The following is a 22,564-nucleotide window of genomic DNA, read 5'->3' on the forward strand; positions in this document are numbered from 1 at the left end:
TAATAAAAATTAAATAAAAATATTTTTTTTTTTTTAAATTTTTTTTTCCAATGTTTTTTATTTATTTTTGGGACAGAGAGAGACAGAGCATGAACGGGGGAGGGGCAGAGAGAGAGGGAGACACAGAATCGGAAACAGGCTCCAGGCTCCGAGCCGTCAGCCCAGAGCCCGACGCGGGGCTCGAACTCACGGACCGCGAGATCATGACCTGGCTGAAGTCGGACGCTTAACCGACTGCGCCACCCAGGCGCCCCTAAATAAAAATATTTTTAATAAAAATTGAAAATAAAAATGAATTTTTTCTCTTTCTGTATTCAAGAAAAAGAAGTGTAAAAGAGAAAAAAAAAGAAAATTGAATAGATGAACCTACTACCAGATTGAAGTAGGACTGAAATTACTTCGTTTTCCCCTAGAAGTCAGTCTATGTAGCGCTTTAGAGTCCATAAACTAAGCTGGCAGTGAGACTTGTGTTCTTGAAGAGCGAAGTTGGCCCAGTTGGGTGGGGCTCAGCGTAATGGCTCTGCTGTCCACTAGATGGCACTGCTAGCCTAGTGGGGTGAAGGGTTGGGCTCGTGGTAGGTGTGTATGCGCATGTGCGGGAGCAGTGAAAATGGCGCCACCCAGCTACCCAGTCTGTTCTCCTGGATCAGCAGTCGCGCACCCCTCCTCTGTCTTCAGCCTTCCTCCACTCCCCGCTTTTTCGCTCTCCGTGACCAGGCCCCTGGCAGTACCTCTCTCCCGAGTTTTGTCTCAGATGTGGCTGTTTTCCCCAACCCCTTACTTCTGAAGGACTGCAGCTTTGACCTGTTCTGCCCCTCTGTGGGAGGGTCTCACTGAGCAATGGCTGAATGGGCAATCGCTGAATGTCGGGGCACACAGGAACGCTTGCTGGACCCTGCTGCTGCCGGTGCCCTGAGACTATGGCCAGGTGCCAGCCCGCCCCAGAAAAAGTTGGTGAGATAGCGTGGCAGCAGCTTTTCAGGGATTATAGAAAATCACAACACACATCTGGCACCAGGCTTCACCCTTAACGACCTTGTTCCAGCCCCAGTGAATGTGGCTGTTTTCTGGGGTCTGCTGGGACCAGGTGGCTTCAACAGTCTCTACCAAATGTCCTTCCAGCAGTAGAATCACTTTTCCCCGTGTGGCCCAAGATCCTCCCGGACCCCACTCTGTTCCTGGGGATTCGCCCTTCCCACCAGAGCACTGCCAGGTATCGAGCTGCGGAGTTGCAGACTGCACTCCCCTTGTTAACAGTCTTAATGGAATTTAAACCGTCTCCTTTATCCTTTCTCCCTTTTTAGTTTAGTCCCTGCAGCTGTTTCCAATTTTCCACTTTCTCTCTAGCTGCTTTTGGGGAGGGGTGCTTTTCCCTGTATTCTCCCCTACCCCCCATCTCCGTCCTCTCTCTGCTGGCAAAAGCACCTCCCTTCCTGCACCTTCTCGCTCCCCAAGTTCACTTCTCTGCACCACGTACCTGCTGAATTCTGTGGTTCAGGTTGTATGATTGTTGTGTTAATCCTCCAGTCAGTTTTCTAGGTGTGTAGGGTGGTTTAGTGTTGGTCTGGCTGTATTTCATGGACACCAGACACACAAAAAACTTCCATGCTGTTCCACCATCTTGGCTCTTCCCTTGACATTGGCTTTTTTACCGTTTTTCTCAGAAGTGTACAGTGGGGTTTTCCAGAGGTTGCATTACATGTGAATTGCAACAAATTGAATACAGCAAATTTGAGAATCTAGCAATTCTGTTACAGAGATAACGCGGTCAGTATTGATAGGATAACACATGAAAGCAAAAGTTCTTTGGGTCCTCAGTAATTTTATTTTATTTTTTAAGTTTATTTTGAGAGAGAAAGCACAAGTCAGGGAGGGGCAGAGAGAGAGGGAGAAAGAGAGAGAATACCAAGCAGACTCCACATTGTCAGTGTAGAGTTCAGAGCCCGACACAGGGCTGGAACCCACAAACTGTGAGATCATGACCTGAGCCAAAGTCAGACACTTAACCAACTGAGCCACCCACGTGCCCCTGGGTCCTCAGTAATTTTAAGAAGTATTAAAAAAGGTTCTGAGGAGTGCCTGGGTGGCTCAGTCAGTTGAGCGTCTGACTCGGTTTCAGTTCAGGTCATGATCTCACATTTCATGAGTTCGAGCCCCACATTGGGCTCTGAGCTGACAGCATGGAGCCTGCTTGGGTTTCTCTCTCCCTTTTTCTCTGCCCCTCCCCCGCTTGTGCTGTCTCTGTCTCTCTCAAAATAAGTAAATAAACTTAAAAAAAAAAAAAAAGGTCCTGAAACCAAAATATTTAACAACCTCTGCCCTAGAATAGTAAAAAAGGAAAGTATTTTCCTTTAAAATATGTTAAAATGCAAAGTAATTTATTTGTATTTTGTCCTTCACTATTTTGATTTCTTCTTTTTTTAAATCTGTTCACATTTCTACTTTTTCAGCTAATGTTGGCCATTTAAATTTTCTTAAGTAATCTTTTTTTTTTTTTTTTTTTTTTAGGATTCAAATCTTATTTGTAGAGAATTTCAGTAGTAGCTAAAATGTCTTCTGAAATCTCTTCTGGATTTGTAATTGTCTGCTTTTTATTCCTGATGTTTGCTTTCTCTCCTTTTTCTTAGACCTCATAAAAGTTTGCCTATATTATTTACTACCTTTTTCAAGAATCAGCTTTTTTGATTATTGATTATCTGCTATTTTTTAGTTTTTTAGTGTTCTATTTTATTACTTTGTTATTTTCTTGTAACTTTTTTTTTAAGATTTTATTTTTAAGTTATGTCTACACTCAACATAGGGCTCAAATTTATAGCCCTGAGAATTAAGAGTCACACGTTTTATGGATTGAGCCAGCTAGGCATATTTGAAAGAGTTTGGTTTTGTATAGAATTCCAAGTTCAAAATTATTTTCCTTCAGAACTTTTACTTTTTTATTTTTTAAAAATCATTTATTTAGTTATTTATTTATTTATTTAGAGAGAAGGGGAGGGGCAGAGAGAAGGAGAGAGAGAAAATCCCAAGCAGGCTCCACACTATCTATCAGCATGGAGCCAATATGGGGCTCAAATTCACAAACTGTTAGGTTATGACCTAAGCCAAAACCAAGCTGGCTGCTCAACCGACTGAGCCATCCCAGTGCCCCCTTTCCTTCAGAACTTTTAAATATAATACTTTGTTTTACTTTTATATCCACTCTTTCCAAATGGAGGTCTGTGGTATCAATCTAATTCTTTGTAAGTAATTTGTACTCCCAACTTCCTTCACCAGTTGTTTTTAAGGATTTTTCTCTTTATCCTTGGTGTTCTAAGATTTTACCAGGCTAACTCAAGTTCCTGTGTTCTCACTTTCCAACTAAGGGCAGAAATGAAATCTGTTATTTGCCTTTTCCAGAAAATGAGTTAATCTGTCTTGTCTTTTCCTGCTCTTTGCATCCCTTATCTCAGAATTTGTAGCACCCTGGGAACCACTCCCACCTTTTCTAGCATTCAGTCTCTTTGAGCAGTTTGCTTTCTTGCCTTTTATATTCTTCAAGTTTCCAGTCCGTTGAAGGTATCCCTTCTTGTTTTCTAGCATGATTATGGATTTCTTTTCTGTCATTTCGAAGGTTTGGATTAGGAGGAAAAGGAGGCTGCAACATGTATTAATTTGCCATGTTACGCCAGAAGCTTTGCATTGTTTTCCTAGCTTTAAGATCTTGGGCAAATTGTTTAATCTCTCTTAGATTCAGTTCCACATTAAAAACAAACAAACCTTTTTTATAATACTGCCTACTAAAAGTTTATTTTAAGGCTTAGAGTATATCTTAAATGCCTAGTACAGTGTATGGTATAGAGTAGATGTGTAATTGTGCCTTTATCACTATAATATTAAATGCCTAGTACATTGCATGGCAGAGAGTAGAAGTGCAATATATAGTGCCCACATTGCTACAATAAATCTAATGCGTTGTCTGTGTGCAGTAACTATATCATGATTAATCATTAGTCATCTGAAATTTTCTTGTTCTGTCTCCATCCTACTTTGTGTTTGACAGTCATAATTTTGGTAGCCTGGCTTTTTTTTTTTTTTTTTTTTTTTTTTTTTTGGCTTTTTAATAGAATCTTGATCTTCATGTTGGGTTGTAGCCATTAGCTAAGGGCCATTATGTTAGAAAAATTCCATAAAGAAGGCAATAATAACCATAATTATATTTTTGAATTATTTTTTTTTATTGTGTACAGTCTTACTGCAGTCTTTTTACTCATTTTTTTAAACCGACAACTGACAGTTTCTAATTAGAAGACAGTAAAAGCTTTACTTCCAAATTTGCTTTTAAATAACAAAATTAACTTTTTATTTTCCCAAAACTGTACACATCTTCCTCATCTATTGACAGCCTTTGATACTGCCTATTCCAACTTTACTATAAAAAATTATTAACAATTTTTTTTCCTTTATTTTCTTGTTGTGTTTCAGTGTGTATAGTGAGACAAAAAGTAATAATCCCTCATCTCATTCTTGGATTTATCAAAAGCTGAAAATAAAATAGATCAGATCATTTTCTGGAACAAAATTACTTTATTAGTTTAGTAATAATTTGAGGTTACTTTAAAGATAAGAAGCAGCATTTGGGAGGAGATTCATTTCCTGCCTTTGGGCATTATCTGTAAGAACTACATCTTCAGTGTCAAGAGACTGTGTATGTATAACTGAACTCTAATAAAGTCTGTACTGGGGATGCTGCACACCTGACTTGGTCATTGTGATTATATATTAGGTGCCAAACTGTTGCTTGTCTTTTGGAAAAAAAAAAAAAAATACATTGCCAAATGTATTTCATTAAAATTTGCCCTGTGGGGAGGACTACAAGACCTTTGTTGATTATAAGTGTGCTAGTTATTTCCAACATAGTTAATGATGTTCTTTTGGAAAATAAGCTTGTGTTTCTCTTTTCTTTCTTTCTTTCTTTCTTTCTTTCTTTCTTTCTTTCTTTCTTTCTTTCTTCTTTCTTTCGTTTTTAAAAATGTTTTTATTTTTGAGAGAGAGAGACAGAGTGCAAGTGGGGGAGGGCCAGAGAGAGAGAGAGAGATGCAAAATCCAAAGTAGGCTGTCTCCAGGCAACAGCTGTCAACACAGAGCCCGATGCAGGGCTCTAACGAACTGTGAGATTATGACCTGACCCGAAGTCAGATGCTTAACCAACCAGGCACACCAATAAGTTTGTGTTTCTAAATGGAATAAAATGTAGTTTTCCTTTTATTGGTAAATTAAGTTAATAATTGGAAGAGGTCATTAATTATAGTAAATATGTTTTAACTAGATCTCACAAAGTTTTTCACAACTCTTTTTGACTGATGACAACATAGAATATTGACTGGTAGGAACCTCCGGTTGCTGATACCTGACTCTTAGTGCTTAGGACTGAGAAATAGTACCTCCTGGAGTATAAGACCCAAATAAAGGAGATGATTCAGAGTATGGGTTCTAGGTTGGTTAATTTACATGTGAAAGATATATTCCTGGGTGAACCCTTCACTCTCTCTCAACAAATGGCCAACCCTGGGAGAGACAGTTTCTCTGCCAGGTTGCAAATGCCAGAGCATCAAGAATACAGAAAATAAGAAAATATAGTTAATGTAATTGGCCTTGTGGTGGATGGATGCCAAATAGACAAATACAGAATCTAAGAAAACAAAATAGCTATCTATTCTTTCCTTGTTACCATCTAGTTTAGAAATCAGAATGATGTTAGCCATATAAAACACGTTAGATATTTCCCTCTTTGTATTCTATTATCTGTAACAAATTGTAGAAAATAGGGATTATTTGCTCCTTGAAAATTGGGGGGAATTCAGCTTGTATAACTGTCAGGGATTACAGCTCTTTGGGAGAGGATGTCTTTGTGGTTATTGGTCTATTCAGGTTCTTTAACCATTTAAGAAAGTATATCCATTCTGCTTAGATTTTCAGATTTATTAACATAAATATTATAATCTCATATAACAGTGTAAACATAGTATTATCATAATAGTACTTTTAAATCTTTCATTTATCACACTTGCATCCCTTTTCACTTTTCTTGATTAATCTTGCCAGAAGTTTGTCATATTAATCTTTTCAAAGAACCAGCATTTGATTTTATTCACTTTTTTTAATTAAAAATTTTTTTTTAATGTTTAATTATTGAGAGACAGAGCATGAGCGTGGGAGGGGCAGAGAGAAGGGGGAGACACAGAATCTGAAGTAGGCTCCAGGCTCTGAGCTGTCATTACAGAGCCTTACACAGCTCAAACTCACAAATCACGAGATCATGACCTGAGCTGAAGTCAGACGGTTAACTGACTGAGCCACCCAGGCGCCCCTGATTTTATTCATCTTTTGCATTTTGTTGATTTATACTCTATTTGATTCCTGCCCATATCTTTGTTTCCTTTGGTGTTTTTTTTTTTTTTTTTTTTTTTTTTTAGTTCTTCTATGATCTTTTTCAACTTGAGTTCTTCTGTGATGTTTTTCAACTTGAACTTTAATCTTTCTTATATAAGCATATAAATGTATTTGATTTTTTTGAGTATTCTGTCTCACAGATTCTGTCATTTAGTGTATTTGTACTTTTTAAAAAATTATTTTGTAATTTCCTTTATAATTTCTTTGTTAACCTGAGGATTTAGAGCTATGGCTTTTGAGTTTCTAGACATATGGGTGGAGGTTTTGTTTTGTTTTGTTTTTTAATGTTTGTTGCTGGGTTTTGTTTTGTTTTTAATACAGATTTTTAGTTTTTTTGTTAGGACCAAAGAACATACATTATATAATGTTTGTTTGGAGGGGAAGTTGTTGACTTTGTGGTCAGCACATAGTTGGTTTTTGCAAATGCTTCTTGTGTCTTTGAAAACCATGTGTACTTTCCACAGTATGTAAGTTTTATATATATTTGTTAGTTTGAGCTTACTTGTATTTTCTGTAATTAATCTTTTCCTATTGATCTATTAGTTTCAGAGAAGAGTAAGTTAAAATTGCCATCTAAAATTGTTGATGTCCCTATACTTGTGAGAGTTGTTGCTTTGTGTATATATGTGTATTTCTAACATTATTGCGATAAAACTCACATGCCATAAAGTTCACTGGTTGTTAATATATTCACAGGGTGCAGTCATTATTATTACCTAATTTTAGAATATTTTTGTCACCCCCAAAGAAACTTGTCTGTTAGCAGTCACTCCCCGTTGCCCCTTTCCCCAGATCCTGGAAATCACTGATTGCCTTTCTGTCTCCTACTCAATGGGTTTACCTATTCTGAACATTTCAAGTAAGTGGAGTCATATAACATGTGGCCTTTTATAGTCACAAAACATGGCTTCTTTCACATAACATAATGCTTTCAGAGTTTATCTGTGTTGTAGCACATGTCAATACTTCATTCCTTCCTGTGGCCAAATAATATTTTGTTGTTGGATATATATTATTGTATTTTGTTTATACATTCATCAGTTGATGGGCATTTGCGTTGTTTCCACTTTTTGGTTATTAAGAATAATGCTGCTGGGCGCGTGGGTGGCTCAGTCAGTTAGGGGCCAACTTTGGCTCAGGTCATGATCTCACAGTTCATGAGTTTGAGCCCCACATCTCTGTGCTGACAGCTCACAGCCTGGAACTTGTTTCAGATTCTGTGTCTCCCTGTCTCTGCCCCTCCCCCTTTTCCCATTGAATAGATTGAATTTTCTTTTCATAGTTTGGAAAGTTACACATTTCACTTTTTTTTTTTTTTCTTTAAATGTTTATTTTTGAGAGAGAAAGCATGGGGGAGGGGCAGGTGCCCCTGTTCTGTTCCTTTTTTAAAAAAATAATAAGTTTTACCAAATTATTTGTTGACTTTCATGTATGTCACAACATCATTCTTGTTGGAAATAGTTCCTTTAATGAGTATTTTCAAAGAGGGCCTTTAATACAGGAAATCTTCTAAGACTTCGTGTGCCTGAGGTCTTTACTTTTGATGATAGTTTATCTGTATATAAACTTTTTGGTTCAAAAGTCTATCAACATTTAAAAATTATTCCACACAGCAACTTTGTGTTGCTGATGAGATATCTGATGTCATTTTGATCTTATTCCTCTATAAGTGAACTCTACCTTGTTGGAAGCGCTTTTAGAATTTTCTTTTTGTCTTTGATTCTGTTAATATTTCATTGTATGTATCAAAGTGTTATTTATGTATGTCTGTATGTTTTACTTATACATAAATGTCAGTTTAACATTTTTTAATTCTAGAAAATTCTTGGTCATTCATGTATTCCTGTTTAATTTATACATCTTTTTTAAAATCTATTTTTATTTTTTGAGCAAGAGCAAGAGGGGGAGGGGTAGAGGGAGAGAATCTTCCTTTTTAAATGTTTATTTTGTGAGAGAGATCATGACCTGAAGTCAGATGGTTAACCGGCTGAGCCACCCAGGCATCCCTTGTTTCTTTTTTAAAAAACTATTTATACTTCATGTTACCCATATCCTCTCATTTCTGAGGCTATGTATTAGGGTCATTTAAAATTTATATTCTGGGGCCACCTGGGTGACTCAGTCAGTTAAGCATCCAACTCTTGATTTTAGCTCAGGTCATGATCCCATAGTCATGGGATCAAGCCCTGTGTCAGGCTCCACGCTGGGCATGGGGCCTGCTTGGGATCCTCTCATCCCCTGCGCTCTCTAAAATTAAAAAAATATATATATTCTGGGGTGCCTGGGTGGCTCATCAGTTAAGCATCTGACTTCACCTCAGGTCATGATATCACAGTTTTTGAGGTTGAGCCCTGTGTCAGGCTATGTGCTGACAGCTCAGCCTGGAGCCTGCTATGGATTCTGTGTCTCCCTCTCTCTGCCCCTCCCCTGCTTGCATATTCATTCTCTCTCTCTCTCTCTCTCCCCCCCCCCCTCAAAAATAAATAAACATTAAAAAAAAATAAATTCTGTCTGGGTCATTAACTTTTTTTTAATGTATGTACAATTTTTTGTACTTTTTTAATGTTTATTTTGAGCAAGAGAGAGCATGAGTGGGGGATAGCAGCGAGCCTGATGCCATGCTTTAACCCACAAGCTGAGAAATCATGACCTGAGCTGAAGTCAATTGCTTAATGGACTGAGCCATCTAGGTGCCCCTATATTTTGTTTTTAATCTTTAAAAAGGTTTTAATTGTCCTTATACTTCTTTAATGCTTGAATTTTTTTGTTTTCTTTTCTTCTCCATGAACACATTTTCCATTGAGATTTTCAGCTACATTAACTGGTATTGTTTGAGAGGAGTGGTAAGGTTGTCAGGAGGAAGGAAGAAGAACCTCAGGACAGAGAGCCCTACAGTGTTCATCTGGACTTCCCATTTGTATCATCTACCTAGTAACTATATCCCTCAGGGTAGTAACTCCATCAGAGAGTTGCTCTTTATCAAGACCAAGCTCCCAAGGAAGTTTGTTCAGCAAACAGAGATCAGGTCTGCTGCCCCAGGCAAACTGGAGTACTACCCTGGCATTACCTCAGAGCAATTGCTTTTTTTTACCTGAGGAGACTGGAGAGAGACATTTCTGAAAAGCTGTCCCATCATCCAGCCCCATCCCCCAAAGTTGTTCAGCTCTGGGTTGCTACTTTTCCCTCCCTTTGTCCCGATAAGCCAGCATTTGTTTCCCAGGGATTTTTCAGTTTTTTGTTTGTTTGTTTTGTTATTTTTTTGGTTTTTTCTTATATTCAGTCTCTCACTTGTAGAACAACTTCAAAGGGAGGGAGCTTGGCTTAGTATCTTACCAAGAACTGTAAGCTGAGTATGACTAATTTAAAAAATTATGTATGTTTGACTTTTGATTACATGAGGTTTTTTTTGGCCACAAATTTTTCTAATTATCATTTCCAATTATTTAAGCTTTTACTGGTTGTTTTCCATTTAGGGATCGCATATTTTCTTGACAGTGGGAAAGGAAAAAAGAGATGTCCTGAGTAATGAAAGGAAACTGGTTTAGGAATATTAAGTGATAATTCAGAAAGTGGATAATGTAGGGGCACCTGGGTGGCTCAGTCAGCTAAGCGTCCAACTTTGGTTCAAGTCATGAGCTCACGGTTCGTGGGTTCTGCACTGACAGTGCAGATCCTGCTTGGGATTCTCTCTCTCTGACTCTTCCTCCCTTGTGGCATTCTCTCTCAAAATAAACTTAAAATATATATTAAAAAATTTTTTAATTGAAAAAAGTAGGTGGATAATCTAGATTTCAGTGCACATTTTTTTTTTTTGATGGTTTTCTTGTTCAAAACTTTTAAGTATCATTTAAGCATGTGATGTGTAGGAGACATAATACTGGGTGTTACTGATAAAAGTTTGAATAAGATAAGATCTCTGCTTTCAAGGAGCTTTTTTTTTTTTAATACTTTATGAAAGTGAATTTATATATAATTCAAGTTAAAACTAAAATATCTTCACTTCTGAGAGAAGTTAAAATTTCAGAAGCTACTAAGGGTGTTTTGTTGGGATTAGGGCCATTTCTCTTTGAGCAACCAGGAGTGAAAGCCAGATGGAGCAGCCATCCTTACTTTGAGGAGAATTTTTTTTTGCGGGCTCCTATTTTTTGTGCACAGCTACACTGCTTTTGTTCATTCTGCACTCTACTTGACTATGACCCATTTTTAGCTACACACTCTCTAGCTCCACCTGATTTGGGCCACCCTGCTTTCTGTTCTTAAAATCAGTCTCATATCTTAGTGTTTTTAAGCATTCCAGGAATGATTTGCTTCGTATACTTGGACCGTGTTCCTTAGCTTGTCTCTGTCAGTCTGTTCATCTGTTGCATTATAATTTGCTTCTGCTACTAGATTCCTGCCTTTGAATTTGCTCTGTACCTGTCCTTGTATGTACTTGGTTTGACATATTTTGGCTCTTGGCTTTATTTTTAAATATGTTCTTCTGTTCTTCCTGAGGTAATTCATTGAGGTGTTCTTTTCTAAAACACTGTTCAGTCCTGTCACTGGTTCAAATCCTCTCTTCTTCCAAATTTTTGAATTGTAATACCACAGCTCATTTTATTAAAATTGTTACTATTATTTAATTTTTTATTTAAAATTACCCACCATGAAAGATAAATAAACATAAAACTACGCACCACAGGTAAAAATAGTCTATAGTTTTTTTGTGTATGGCCTGATGTTATTTTACTTTTTAAAAACAGCTTTTTTGAGGGGTGCCTGGGTGGCTCAGTTGGTTAAATTTCCAACTTTGGCTTGGGTCATGATACTGCAGTTTGTGAGTGAGTTCAAGCCCTGCGTCAGGCTCTGTTGACAGCTCAAAGCTTGGAGCCTGTTTCAGATTCTGTGTCTCCCTCTCTCTCTGCCCCTCCCCTGCTTGCACTCTCTCTCTTTCTCTCTCTAAGACAAATCAACATTTTAAAAAGCTTTATTGAGGTAAAATTGATATATACATGCACCCATTTACAGTGTACAGTTTGCTAAGTATAAGTAAATATCATGAAACTATCACTGCAGTAAAAGTAATGAATATACCCATCACACCCCAGAATTTTCTCATGTCCCTTTGTAATTCCTCCTTCTTGCCCCTTCCCATCCCCTCTCCAGCCCCTGGCAACTACTGATCTGATTTCTGTAACTATAATTTTCATTTTGAGGAATTTATTTAAATGGAATCATGCACTATGTACTGTGGTTGAGGGGTGTGGATGGCTTCTTTCAGCATAATTACTTTGAGGTTAATTCACACTGTGTGTTTTAGTAGTCCATTCTTTTTTCTTGCTGAGTAATATTCTATTCTATAAATACATGACAGCTTATCTGTTCACCTGTTGATCATTTGGATTGTTTCCCATTTTTGGCTGTTAAAAGTAAAATGGCTGTGAACATTTGTGTATGAGTCTTTGTATGGATATATACTTTTATTTCTCTTGGATGAATACCTAGGCATGGAGTAGCTGGGTTGCATGTTAGGTGTATGTGTAACTCTTTAAGAAACTGCTAAATTCTTCTCCAAAGTTGGTGCACCATTTTTTATTTCAACTATTGATATATGAGAGTCTTAGTTGCTCTAAGTCATTTGTATAGACATACTGTCATTTTACCTTTTAATAAAACATTTTCTTCTCTTAATGTTCTGCAACTTGTATTTACCTTTAAATGTTTAATAAGGCCTGGAATGTATTTTGGTGTTTGTTATAAAGAATGAGGTGAGGTAAGAAAACAGTTTTAGGGGCGCCTGGGTGGCGCAGTCGGTTAAGCGTCCGACTTCAGCCAGGTCACGATCTTGCGGTCCGTGAGTTCGAGCCCCGCGTCAGGCTCTGGGCTGATGGCTCGGAGCCTGGAGCCTGTTTCCGATTCTGTGTCTCCCTCTGTCTCTGCCCCTCCCCCGTTCATGCTCTGTCTCTCTCTGTCCCAAAAATAAATAAAAAAACGTTGAAAAAAAAATTTAAAAAAAAAAAATAAAAAAAGAAAACAGTTTTAATTTTTCCTTCAGAAGGCTGGACAGTTGTCTCCACATAATTTTATTAAATAATGTGTATCATATTTCCACTGATTTAAAACTTGCCTTCCTAAGGAATTGTTTCAAATGAATACATTTCTAGGTTCTTTGCCTATTCTTTAAAATCTAAATGTATAGATACTAGAGAATAACGTAGAATAAATAAGTTCTCCATTTATGATGTGATAAAGCATTTTAAGGAGGTAAAATTGAGGATCATGTCCTGTATAGGAGGTATAATTGAGTTCTCAATGGAGAACTATTATGTAAGTTTAAAAAAAAAATGTACATTCATATCTTTTTTGGATAAGGAGTTTAACTTTTCATTTTGTAACCATTCTAAACACACTGCTCTGGATGAAATGATCATCCAGACATATGACAACATATGTGTCATTTTATCTCTGATTACTGTTTCTGCAGTTTCCTAGCTTAGAAACTTTAATACAAGTTTGACCCTGTTTTCTGCATTCATTCTGTCCATCTATTTCCAAGTTGTTTATATTTTGGACCTAGTTTATCCCATTTATCTGTTCCCATGTGCCATAGTCTTATAACTTTTCTGCCCCTAGTCTAACTTCGTATTATCCATATTACATTGATTCCAGATAATTTTTCTAAATGACTTTTCATTAAGTTAAAAAAATTTAAAAATTCTTTTTTGTCTTTGCATCGCTCTTACCGTTCTTGTTTTTATGATATAGTCTGAGTCCAATTTTAGCCCTTAGCACCCATGCAGAAGTCATTTGCTATAATCATGTTGATCTCTTCATTCTTTCTTGCTATGTTTATGTCATGATATATCTTTATAGGGTTTCCTTTATATAATACAACCTTTTTTTTCTATGTTACCCATCTTTCTAAATTTGTCTTAGGCTTTCCTCCTCCATAGATTCTTCTTTGACTCTCTCAGACCATGATTTCCCCTCCTCTGAATTCTTAATACTGGTAGTATTTTTTCCATTCACTGTATTCCATCCATGCCCACTTCTTTGGACATGTTAGCCATGCTTTTGCTTATTCTCAATGCCTGAAAAGCTGTTCTCTAGATCTCATTATGACTTGTTTTCTTAACTTTACAGGTCTTGATTCAAATGGCACCTTCTCATTGAAACCTTCCTTGAGTGTCCTATTTTAAATTCAGTCCTCTCCTTAGTCTCTGTACCTTTCTTTGATTGTTTTTCTGCATAGAGTGCAATATATCTGACATAAATTTTACTAGTCTGTTATTGTTCCTTATAAGTTCATTGAGGACAGGGGCTTTATTTTATTGTTTTTTCATCAGTACCTTGAATAGTGCCTTGCACGTGGTATGTGTTCAGAAAGTACTTCAGTGAATGAATAAATGCTGTTAGGTTGGTGTTAATTGTTCTTTAGTTACATAAAAGTATTGTTTAGTTGTCTCCTTAACTAGACAAGAAGTTCTCTGAAGCCTAGAGTGTACTCTCAATTCTCTCTTTGGCATAGAGTGACCTAGCAACATTAAGTACTTACTGAAGGTGTAGAATTAGAAACTGACCACACAAAGGCAGATGGCACTTTATATTCCACAACTGGTGGATACTAAGCATAATTAACTTTAAGTTCTGAGTAGGATCTTAAAGTTGCTTTTGTTACTTAATAAATTAGAATAACTTCTGGTTTCATAATAATTATAGTCACTCCTGGTTACATAAAAAATACATATTCCTTTAGACCATTTAGAAATATAGAAAAATATGGACAGTATAAAATGTTCACAAAAATAAAGTAATGGGAATTTACACACTGTAAGTGGAAGCTTGAATTGGTTAGACCACTTTGGAGAACAATTTGTCAGCATTTAGTGAAATTGAAGATCCATGCCCTACAACATGCTCTACATGGTAGCAGTTCTCCTAAATGGTTACACATGTGTATCAGGACACATGGACAACAATGTTCATAGCTGCTTTCTTTGAAGGGGGTGGGAAATAACCCAAATGTTCATCAGCAGGAGAATGTATAAAAGTTCGGTCATGCTGGGGCGCCTGGGTGGCGCAGTCGGTTAAGCGTCCGACTTCAGCCAGGTCACGATCTCGCGGTCCGTGAGTTCGAGCCCCGCGTCAGGCTCTGGGCTCATGGCTCAGAGCCTGGAGCCTGCTTCCGATTCTGTGTCTCCCTCTCTCTCTGCCCCTCCCCCATTCATGCTCTGTCTCTCTCTGTCCCAAAAATAAATTAAAAACGTTGGAAAAAAAAAAAAAAAAAAAGTTCGGTCATGCAAAATCAGCATCATTTAGAGATATGCTGAAAGGGAGGTAAACTATTACTCTACTATCATACAGTCTCTGGACACAAGACAGATTAACAGGAGAAAAGCAAAGTTCACAAGAAAAATGAAGACCCAAAGAAGTGATTAGGCCTAAGTGCTTATATACTAGGTTGAACAAAGTAGAAATTGTAGGAAAGTAACCAAAATAAGTGGGTAGACTAAAGGAAGATAGTTATTTTAACAATATATGTTTATGTAGATGTCTCTTGACCTTGACTCCCCATCTTGGGTGATAAGTGTGCTTCTTCTTCCTAGTACAGAGAAGGCACCTTTCACATGGGAATTTTATCTCCTGCTTTTAGGAAGAAAAAGGAAGGTCATAGTGTCCTTGCATTGGCTGTTTTTCAAGTGTCTTCAACTCAAAATAATCAATATGCCAAAGCAGCATATTTTGGGGTGGCCTTGTCCTGATCTCCTTAAATACATATGTAGCAAAACTAACAAAAAACAAGGAGATGATATAAAAATTTAGGGTGGAAAGGGTGGGAAATGAGATTAGGAAAGGATATATAATGACTTTACTGATAATGTCCCATTTCTTAGTCTGGGTAATAAATTCACAGATGTGTTATTTTTTGCACATAATGATTTTTCTTAATTTTTAAAGGTAGTGTTGTCATGTATAGGGAAAGTTGACAGAGTATAGGAGGTTTAAAAAGAGAAGAGACCTGAATATAGTTGGTAGAGAAAGAAGAGAGACTTGATAAGTGAAAAAGGAGAAGTGGTAAATAGCATGAGGGCTCAGTTACAATTGGAAGCTAAGAAATTATATTTTCTAGGAATGCTTGGTTGCCTTACTGTAGACAGCAGATGGTTGCATGCATTCAAGATTTGTGATTATCAAGTAGGTGCAGAAGATGGGCAGTGTTGCAAGGGAGTTAAGATTATTGGCAAGAGTAAACTCCAAAAACAAAGAAGGGGCATCTGGGTGGCTCAGTTGGTTAAGTATCTGACTCTTGGTTTCGGCTCAGGTCATAATCTCATCGTTCATGAGTTTGAGCCCTGCATCAGGCTCTGTGCTGACAGTGTGGATTTTGCTTGGGATTCTCTCTCCCTCTCTCTGACCCTTCCATGGCTCTCTCACTCTCTCAAAATAAATAAATAAACTTAAAAAAAAAAGAAAATAGAAAAATCAAGGAATTAAGGGCATCCATAAGATCAAAGAAAAGATACAGTGGAAATAAATGAGCAAGAGAGCTATTTTATTGAAATCTGAAACATTGTAAGTTGCGCTTTTATGTATCATTAAGAAAACACTACCAATTAAACTATGATAGTCTTCCTTATGAGTTAGAGTTCTAACTATATATTTAGTATGCAATATAATATTGAAAGAGTTCTTTTAGTCTTAATCAGGTGTAAATCTTTATCTTCGCTTATTACTCTTATATAAAAAGCAAAATGTGAATTAAAATAATTGGTTAAGGAATCTCTAAAACTTCTTCAGATCTAGGGTTTTTTGTTTTTTTCTTAATGGTAGTGAATTGTCATTTTGTTCAGATTTTCCATGGAATGAATGTGAGTGAGTCATCATCAGTTTTTTTGAACTTACTTTTTCACTCAGACTCCTTGATGACTATTTTTCCAGATTTATCACTCTTTCTGACTTAGTGGTCATAAAGAGGGTGTTTGGAGATGGTGAAGAAGGCCTGTGAAATAATAATCCCAAGTGGGAGTCCAAAGTAAATTATCTCTACATAATTGCATAATTTTAAGAAATGCTACATCACCAACACTTGATGGTACTCATTCTGAAGGTTTTGATGCTGACACTTTTAATATTCACACATATGTAGGCAATACCAAGTATATTAAGAATACCTTTTGGTCAGTAGCAATTAGATGATGCCACTGATTACAAGGTGTATCCCAATTTCAGAGATGTAACAATGTGAAATAACGTACATCTTATATTCAGTGAAATTTGGTCGAAGAATAGTGGTTGTCGGGTTGGTTTTCCAGATTTACAGTTTCAAATCAGAGCTTCAGCAGTCGCAGATAATGACAAGAGTGACCATGATAGGGTGACTAAGTAGAGAGGAAACGAAACCATCATTACTGGAGCTGAGGAAAACAAGGTCAGGTCAGGGTGTTGTATGGAGGATGGCATGATGTAGAGTAGAGAGGAAAACTGAAATCAAGATGTCAGAGATAGTAAGTAATAAAAGTTCACAAATCGAGAGAAGAAAAGGATAAAGGTAACAGTCATATGGCATGAAGTTCAAAGGAGTAGGGGTTTTACCCGTAGCGTATGGCACAGTGTTTTCCTAATTTGAAGAATGTGAGCCATGAACAGCCTCAGAAGAAAGGGGATTATTAGGGAAAAGCTGGTTTCAATCAAGGAATTTAAAGTTCATCAAAGGGAATGAGGATGTGGGGATTGTTGGACTTCATGAGAAGGTTTTAATCAAGGTAAAAGACACAAGAAACAGTGTGGCCATAGTATGAGAGGGGATGATTATTAGAGCAGAGCTTCTTGAGTAGTGAACGTGGACTGATACGGGTAAAGCATTAAAGTTTGCGCATACCATTAAATGTTGTTGAAACCAAATCTTTAAGTGTCTGCAGAGCTGTTGAAGGATATACAACTTACTGATCTTCTGATGTTGAAAGTTAGGTTGCATCAAGGTTTTCACAAGTGTGAGTAGATACCCCATTATATAATACAGTGAATATCCTAGCACCTAAATCTTTTTGTACATCTTTTGTTTTTTTTCTTTTTATCCATAGAATGAACTTCTGAAAATGGAATTACTGGGTCAAAAGAAATAGGTATTTTTTCAGGCTTTTAATAGATTTTGCCAAATTGGGAACTATTTCACATTTTCACAATGTGGGAGTATATATTTGCTTTTGCCAACATTGGATGATAAAATGTTTAAAATCTCTTATTAATTTGATGATAAAAGTTAATGTTTTCATTTTTATCTCCTTAGTTATTGATAAGATTGAACTTTTTTCATATAGCTAATGGTCATTCATATTTTCTCTTTTATAAATTTTCTGTTGATAGCCATATCCATGTTTTCTGTCAGAGCTTATGTAATAAAAATTTTGTCTGTTTTTTACATCTCTTAAATAGGCTTTTGTACTTACAAAAGAGTTATATGAATGTGGACAAATAAAGCTCATAATAGAGATTGCAGAGTTGTAGGCCCTTTATTAAATGATCTCAAGTTTAAAAAACAAATGGCGCACCTGGGTGGCTCAGTTGGTTAAGCATCTGACTTCGGCTCAGGGCATGATCTTGCAGTTTGTGAGTTTGAGCCCCGCAGTGGGCTCTGTGCTGACAGCCCAGAGCCTGGAGCCTGCTTGAGATTCTGTGTCTCCCTCTATCTCTGCCCCTCCCCCACTCATGCTCTGTCTCTGTCTCTCACTAATAAATAAATGTTAAAAAAAGAAAACATAGTTTAAAAAATGAAGAACAGGAAGTTTTCATTTCTAAGTTTTCAGAGCACAATTGAAAATTGTAGCGATAAGCCACTTGAAGAAGGATTGATTCTTGGGGCACCTGGGTGGCTCAGTCAGTTGGGCATCCGACTTTGGCTCAGGTCATGATCGCGCAGTTCGGGAGTTCCAGCCCCACTTCGCACTCTGTGCTGACAGCTCAGAGCCTGGAGCCTGCTTCAGATTCTGTGTCTCCCTCTCTCTCTGCTCTTCCCTGCTCACACGCTCTCTCTCAAAAATAAATGAAGATTTTAAAAAAATGTGTTTAAAAAGAAGGATTGATTCTTGAACTGTTTTTTCTTTAGCTGAGAACTATTTTGGATAAGTGGATAGGTAAACCTCTTATTTCATAAAGAAGTCCATATGTGATTTTTTAATTGTGATTTATTACTTATGGAAAAATAGATTGATTTCTCCCCCCAAAAAAGAAAAATTCAGAACACTTTTCTGAATTTTTAATTTTTAAAAATTTTGTGACTGAAGAAAGGTAATTCAATAATATAAATTAATGGGTCCAGTATCTTATTTCTTTCTCAGTGTCATTAAACTATAGTATAAAGCTATTTCTCTTCTGGTAGTTCTCACAGCCCAGGAGACAAACCATCTAAACATGTGTAGTGATCTAAGAAAGGCACAGACATACAGTTTCTTTTGCATTTATCTGAACTGATTGTGAAGGTGTTTAAAACCATCTCCCTTTTGTATGGGGTGCCTGTGTGGCTCAGTTGGTTAAGCATCCAACTTCAGCTCAGGTCATGATCTCACAGTCCGTGAGTTTGAGCCTCGCATCAGGCTCTGTGCTGACAGCTTGGAGCCTAGAGCCTGTTTCAGATTCTGTGTCTCTCTCTCTGCCCCTTCCCTGATCACACACACACTCTCTCTCTCACTAAAAAATAAACATTAAAAAAAAAAAAAAAAAAACCCATCTCCCTTCTAATTAGATCATATCTGTCTGCAGCTTACTGAGACAAACATTAGATTGATTAAATAATTTTTATTATCTACACAGAACAATGAAGTACTAAAGACTAAGAATATCCAGTTGCAGTGTTTTTCTTAATTCTTCAGTTTATGGTGCCTGTACTTGATAATCACATCTTTACTCTGTGTGTGTGTGTGTGTGTGTGTGTGTAGAAAGAATATATTGTTATATATTACTAGTATATATAAAATGGACCTGGCATTTTATCTCTTTTGTCTTCATGTTCATTTCTTAATTTCTTACTTGGAATTAAAGTTAATAGGAACCTACCAACTCTTAGATTAGACATATAAAACTAAGGTGTTAACCAAATATGGCTCCTCTCTCACTTTCAGTGCTATATACCTAGTAGGCTCTCAAAACATGTTTGTCGAATTAAGTGAAACATTTGCAAGGAACTATTACTTCAGGTTTTCTGAAAAGTTATTTCTCTGAGATTTTTGGTATAAAACCTATTTTGAAAGATTGTGGTACAGTGGCAGTTTTTACACTTTTAGGACCAGTTGGAGTGTTTACATTTGAGCCAATTTATAACTTGAGTTATTTTTTCTTTAAGATAAAAGCCCTTACAGGCAGTAACTTTTATCTTCCTACATTTAAAACTAATGGTAATTGTGGTTTTATTAGGAGACACTATTAAGGAATACTCTCATTTTATAAACTAATTGGTGTTCAGACATAAAATTAGAATAATTGCCTGCCTGCTAATTTTGAAACTAATCAATCAGTGATTGTATTGTGTGGTTTGGTCACATTCAGCTTTAATCATTTTATTTAACAGCTATTTTTCCTTAGGCCAGTTGTAGGCTAGAATATTTTGAGGCAAGAACTAAAGTGTTTTGTGATATCTGTACTAAGCAATATATATTCCTTTAAAATAATGCTGAGTGAAAAAAGCCGGGTTCAAAATGATTCCATTTATTTAACATTCATGAAGTAACATATAGGGATAGGGAACAGCTTAGTGGTGCCAGGGATTAGGGGTGGGGAAAAGAGGTGAGTATGGCTGTATAGGGGTAGCACAAAAGGAATATTGTGGTGATGGTACAGTTAAATATCTTGGTTGTGGTGGTAGTCACATGAAGCTATACATTTCATAAAATAGCATAGAACTATACACATACTGTCACGAATATATACACGTATAACTGGTAAAATATGAATAAGCTCTGTGGTTTGTACCAATGTCTGTTTCCTGGTATTGATATTGTACTATAGTTATTTAAGATGTTAATATTGGAGGAAGCTGGGCAAATGACCTTCCTGTACATTTTTTTGCAGCTACCTATGAATTTACAATTAATGAAAAACAAAGTTTTAGAAAATATACTTCAACGAGAACTCCACCCTAAACCAGAGCAATTATTAAAGGCAGATATCCCAGATCAAGTCCCACTATCCAGTTATTACTATAGCAGCACAGTAGAGGACTCCCTCAAAGAAGGGTTCTTTCTGATCTACTCATGCTTGGAGAGGTATATTTTCATTTATAAGTAGTTCCTAATAAAGCCACTATCAGTTCTAAAAAAACCCATTCCTTAGCTATGCCATAGATCTCATGGCTAGCAATGGACTTGAATGTATACATCCTCCATTTTCCTGTTGATTGGTATACTGGATATAAAACCTTAAGGCATCTTAACACAAAACACATGTACAGCCTTTTAAATATTCTACAGAATAGATTTTTCTATTTTAGTAGATGTAAATTGAATCATACTATATGTATTTAGAGTTCTAATTAAATAACAATCTTGTGTTTTATTAAGCATAGCAATAAATATAAGATGAGACAGAGTTTACATGCTTTTCTGGTGAGCACATTGGTTTAACTGTAACTGTTTTCCCATAACTTAATTTGTTTAAATATAAACATTTCTTCAGTCTCATGTTCTTAAACATGAGCATAGTAATAATAATGGTAATAATGATGGCTACCCCTTATTGAGTACTTCTTTGAGCCAGAAACTTGCTAAGCACTTTTTATATTTTATTTTCATTTAATTCTTGTGAGGATTAAAGGACCTTTGAGGTAGGTACTATTATATAGATGAGTAACATACCTGAAATAATACAGCTAGTAGGGGAAAGAACAGTTTGAACTCGGTCAGAGTCCCAAGCCTACACTTGTAACCATTATTCTGTACTTCCTTTTTATACCATACAATATAGGAACTCTGAAGTTAGAGGCTGATATTTTGGTGATTATTATATATCTAAGTTTTTTTTAATTCATAAGGCATATACATGAAATCTATTACTGAGTTCATTAAGATGAAGCCTTCCTTGATTTATGCAGGAGGACTTGTTTTTGTCTTTTTAATCTTCTCTCACTTATCCTTCCTTTTTCTTTTCTTTTCTTTTCTTTTTTTTAATTAAATAAGCTCTATGCCCAGAGTGGGGCTTGAACTCACAATCCCAAGCTCAAGAGTTGAGTGCTCTACCAACTGAGCTAGCCAGGCGCTGCTCCTTTCTTTTTATAGAAACCATAGACAGTCCCTGACTTAGGATAGTTTGATGTAGGATTTTTCAGCTTTATAATGATACAGAAGTGATACGCATTCAATAGAAATTGTATGTCAAATTTTGATCTTATCCTGGGCTAATGATATGCAGTACTCTTGTCATGATGCTGGGCTCTGGCCATGAACCACAGCTCACAGTCAGCCATGTGATCACAAGAGTAAACAACCCATACACTTAAAATTATCCTGTACCCAAATAACCATTCTGTTACTGACTTTCAGTACAGTATTCAGTAAATTATGTGAGATATTCAGCACTTTTATAAAGTAGGCTTTGTGTTAGATCATTTTGCCCAACTGTAGGCTAATGTGAGTGTTCTGAACATGTTTAAGGTAGACTGGCCTAAGCCATGATGTTGGATAGGTCATGTGTATTAAATGCATTTCAACTTAAAATATTTTCAATTTATGATGGGATTATTAGGACATACCTTGTCATAAGTTGAGAAAGAGCCGTGAATTAAAAGTTGAGTCTTAACATTCATATTTTAATTCAAGGATATCTCTAAAGACTTAGAAAAACTTGACCTTTAAAATACAAAATGTTATTGATCCTGCTTTTAATTTGGCTGGTTTTTTATCTCCAGGATGGATCTAGACTTGAATTTCTTATGTTTGTTATACAGAAAAATTTAAATGATCATTAATACATTTATTGATTTTTTATATATTGATTTAAAATTGTTCAATACATTCACCGATTTTTATGTGAGGTCACAATTATAGAAACAACTAAAAGTTCTACTGCACTCTTTTATTTTTAACTTTTTGTGTGTATGTGTTTAAACAAATTATTGGCTTTTTTTTAAGTAAACTGTACCCCCAACATGGGGCTCAAACTCATGACCCCAAGA

The 22,564-nt window shown here is 36.4% G+C and overlaps 1 protein-coding gene across 4 annotated transcripts in view; it reads left to right on the top strand.

Moving 5' to 3' along the window:
- The window catches only part of NSRP1 (nuclear speckle splicing regulatory protein 1), a 61,315-nt gene that overhangs the window by 21,401 nt on the left and 17,350 nt on the right, over positions 1-22,564 (top strand). The window contains exon 3 of one of the 4 annotated variants that reach the window (XM_058704076.1): positions 7,219-7,285. The exons of the other annotated variants lie outside the window; for them this stretch is intronic. The gene's annotated coding sequence lies outside the window, so the exon portion shown is untranslated. The remainder of the gene's footprint in view (positions 1-7,218; positions 7,286-22,564) is intronic. 4 annotated transcript variants of the gene reach the window in all.

Source organism: Neofelis nebulosa, chromosome 16 (assembly GCF_028018385.1).
Source record: "Neofelis nebulosa isolate mNeoNeb1 chromosome 16, mNeoNeb1.pri, whole genome shotgun sequence".
Lineage (NCBI taxonomy): Eukaryota > Metazoa > Chordata > Mammalia > Carnivora > Felidae > Neofelis > Neofelis nebulosa.